General features: G+C 35.6%; 1 protein-coding gene across 1 annotated transcript in view; it reads left to right on the top strand.

Moving 5' to 3' along the window:
- Positions 1-5,000, top strand: part of LOC143756686 (inositol polyphosphate-5-phosphatase A-like) — a gene marked incomplete at its 5' end in the record, with an annotated part of 76,085 nt that overhangs the window by 48,405 nt on the left and 22,680 nt on the right. The window lies entirely within an intron of this gene.

Raw genomic sequence — 5,000 nt, 5'->3', positions numbered from 1 at the left:
ACACACACACACACTGTCAAGGTCATTGGCGCTGACGGATCGCGAGCTCTAGATAGCTGGAGTGAGACGGGTTTACTGTGAGCCACCAGAGCAGCAAATCATTGCGCTTAATTGACCCGCATCAAATGTTGTGTGAAATTTCAGCGTGCGGGTCTCTAGCGGCTCAGTGAGTTACTGAACATTTACAACAACACATGCACAACAACACATGCACAACAACACATGCACATGCACAATATCACATTCACATCGAAAACACATTCACATGCACAATATCACATGCACAATATCACATTCACATCAACACATGGACAATATCACATGCACAATATCACATTCACATCAACACATGCACAATATCACATGCACAATATCACATTCACATCAACACATGCACAATATCACATGCACAATATCACATTCACATCAACACATGCACAATATCACATTTACATCAAAACACATTCACATGCACAATATCACATTTACATCATCACATGCACAATATCACATTTACATCATCACATGCACAACATCACATTTACATCAACACATGCACAACAACACATGCACGTCAAAACATATTCACATGCACAATATCACATTCACACCAACACATTCACACCAACACATGCATAACAACAGATGCACAACAAAACACATTCACATGCACAATATCACATGCACAATATCACATTCACATCAAAACACATTCACATGCACAAATCACATGCACAATATCACATTTACATCACATGCACAATATCACATTTACATCATCACATGCACAATATCACATTCACATCAACACATGCACAATATCAAATTTACATCAAACATGCACAATATCACATGCACAATATCACATGAACAATAACACATTCACATCAACACATGCACAATATCACATTTACATCAACACATGCACAATATCACATTTACATCAACACATGCACAATATCACATTTACATCAACACATGCACAATATCACATTTACATCAACACATGCACAATATCACACTTACATCAACACATGCACAATATCACATTTACATCAACACATGCACAATATCACATTTACATCAACACATGCACAATATCACATTTACATCAACACATGCACAATATCACATTTACATCAACACATGCACAATATCACATTTACATCATCACATGCACAATATCACATTCACATCAAACATGCACAATATCACATGCACAATATCACATGAACAATAACACATTCACATCAACACATGCACAATATCACATTTACATCAACACATGCACAATATCACATTTACATCATCACATGCACAATATCACATTTACATCAACACATGCACAATATCACATTCACATCAACACATGCACAATATCACATTCACATCAACACATGCACAATATCACACTTACATCATCACATGCACAATATCACATTCACATCAACACATGCACAATATCACATTTACATCATCACATGCACAATATCACATTCACATCAATACATGCAAAATATCACATTTACATCAACACATGCACAATATCACACTTACATCATCACATGCACAATATCACATTCACATCAACACATGCACAATATCACATTTACATCAACACATGCACAATATCACATGCACAATATCACATGCACAATATCACATTCACATCAATACATGCAAAATATCACATTTACATCAACACATGCACAATATCACACTTACATCATCACATGCACAATATCACATTCACATCAACACATGCACAATATCACATTTACATCAACACATGCACAATATCACATGCACAATATCACATTCACATCAACACATGCACAATATCACATTTACATCAACACATGCACAATATCACATGCACAATATCACATGCACAATATCACATGCACAATATCACATTTACATCAACACATGCACAATATCACATTTACATTAACACATGCACAATATCACATTTACATCAACACATGCACAATATCACATTTACATTAACACATGCACAATATCACATTTACATCAACACATGCACAATATCACATGCACAATATCACATGCACAATATCACATGCACAATATCACATTTACATCAACACATGCACAATATCACATTTACATCAACACATGCACAATATCACATTTACATCAGTAGTTTTGATTGATTCACTTCCGTCTAAATGATCATTTGTTACTAAATTAGGGGCCGCTAAGACGACAACGTTTTCTCTAAACAGACTTTAAACGTGAACCTGTGATAGACGCTGATGGCGTTCACATGCGCATTAAGAATTGATTCTATAGTTATGTGTGTTATGTGTGTAATAATTCCTTACAAACCATGCCTAAACAAACTACTTGTCTTGTCTATAAATTTTGATGCAGAATTTTTATTTTATCTTATCACTTTGGGTAGGTACGCGAACCGAAAAATTCCACAAGGCTTTATCTGTAGAGTGGTATAGGGATCCTCCATAGGGAGAGGCTAGTTGGCACTTCAGCACTGCATTGTCATCAGGTCCAGGCGAAAGTCCTTCGTCAGATCTGGATACGGCCTGGATCCGGCAGGCTGCGGGAAAACCTTGGGTTAAACAAAGACACTAAAATTAGCGTAGATGCCATTCTTCTTATGATGTAACGAGTACATCAGGATTTAAGGGAAGTGTTCCCAGTTCCGGCTGACCTAATCTAAGAGCCTAATATTGAATTATAGAGGTCTATAGAGTGTTATGTGAATGCTAGGTCAAAGAGATGTGTTTTTAGTCTAGCTTTGAACTGACAGACTGTGTCTGCTTCCCGGACAATGTTAGGAAGATTGTTCCAGAGTTTTGGTGCTAAATAGGAAAAGGATCTACCGCCAGCAGTCGATTTAGATATTCTAGGTATTATCAACTGGCGGAGTTTTGAGATCGCAATAGACGTGAAGGACTATAATGCGTTAAGAGCTCGCTCAAGTACTGGGGAGCGAAACCATTTAGTGCTTTGTAAGTAATCAGCAATATTTTAAAATTTATAGGATGTTTAATAGGGAGCCAATGCAGTGTTGACAGAACCGGGCTAATATGGTCGTACTTCCTGGTTCTGGTAAGAACTCACATGCACAATATCACATTTACATCACATGCACAATATAACATGCACATCAACACATGCACAACAACAACACATTCACATGCACAACATCACATTTATATCAACATATGCACAATATCACATTCCAATATCACATGCACAATATCACATCACATGCACATCACATGCACAATATAACATTTACATCAACACATTTCAATATCACATGCACATCATATGCACAATATCACATTTACATCAAAACACATTCACATGCACAATATCACATTCACACCAACACATGCACAACACATGCACATCAAAACATATTCACATGCACAAATCACATGCACAATATCACATTTACATCATCACATGCACAATATCACATTCACATCAACACATGCACAACACATGCACAACAAAACACATTCACAATATCACATGCACAATATCACATTCACATCAAAACACATTCACATGCACAATATCACATGCACAATATCACATTCACATCAAAACACATTCACATGCACAATATCACATTTACATCATCAAGTGCACAATATCACATTCACATCAACACATGCACAATATCACATGCACAATATAACATGCACATAAACACATGCACAACAACAACACATTCACATGCACAACATCACATTTATATCAACATATGCACAATATCACATTCCAATATCACATGCACATTCACATGCACATCACATGCACATCACATGCACAATATAACATTTACATCAACACATTTCAATATCACATACACATCATATGCACAATATCACATTCCAATATTACATGCATGCGTGTCATAGTGGTATAAGTACTTAGACTTGCTATTTTTAAACTGCCGTATAAATTTAAGTACATTTTCTTAATCTCAAACATAATGCATCATTTTACTTTTGATTTTTTGTTGTTGTAATTCTCATTATTCTCAGTGATGATTCTCATTACTGAATAAAAGAAATGTGATTTATAAATATTTTTATATCAATTTATATTTATATTCTATCCTTGTATTTTCCCCACTTTTATGCATTTAGCAGATGTTTTTATCCCAAGCAACTTACATTAGAGGCTTACAGGCTTATAGGGACAGTTCACCCAAGTTGCTGTGGAACACAAACAGATATTTTGAAGGAAGTTGGGAACCAAATAACATTGGACTAAACTGACTCTATGCACAAAATATAGATATGAAATATATTATTTTGTGTTCCAAAGTCATGGTGAACAGTCCGTTTGATAGTAATATAAAAAAAAATCTTATTTCTTGGATGTGATTTAAATTATGAAATATCTTAACAAAATATATCTGGCATCATATCAGTTGTAAATGTGTATCAGTGTGGGTATAAAAAAATGTATGTGACAGTGGAAGTATAACTCGTGTGTTTGTGTGTGTAAAGTGATGAATATTGTTCATTTGCCCTCCTGAACTGCAGGCGCCACTGAACACCTCACTGCACGCTCAAATAACCTCACACACACACACACACACACACACACACACAGACGCGCACACACACACACACACACACACACACACACACACACACACACACACACACACACACGTTTATCTAAAGAAGCATGTCAAAGACATGTTAAAGTGAATTATAATAACTACTAAAATAAATAAAAACATTAATTAGTTTGTATCTTTGAGACCGTCAGCAAAAGGAGTTTTTTTCACATTAAACACTCTTCTTGAGGCAGTTTTATGCACAAAATCAAGTGTGTGTGTGTGTGTGTGTTTGTGTGTCATTATTTGATCTATAAATAAACTCCCTTTGATGTGTGCAATGTTTGTGTTAATGTGTGACTTAATTAGTTAGTGCTTTTAGTTTCTGTCACACACACACACACACACACACACACACACACACACA

The sequence above is a fragment of the Siphateles boraxobius genome, unplaced genomic scaffold (assembly GCF_051911475.1).
Source record: "Siphateles boraxobius isolate OS27281-9 unplaced genomic scaffold, OSU_SipBor_1 108, whole genome shotgun sequence".
Classification (NCBI taxonomy): domain Eukaryota; kingdom Metazoa; phylum Chordata; class Actinopteri; order Cypriniformes; family Leuciscidae; genus Siphateles; species Siphateles boraxobius.
This window is presented reverse-complemented; position numbering and strand designations above follow the sequence as displayed.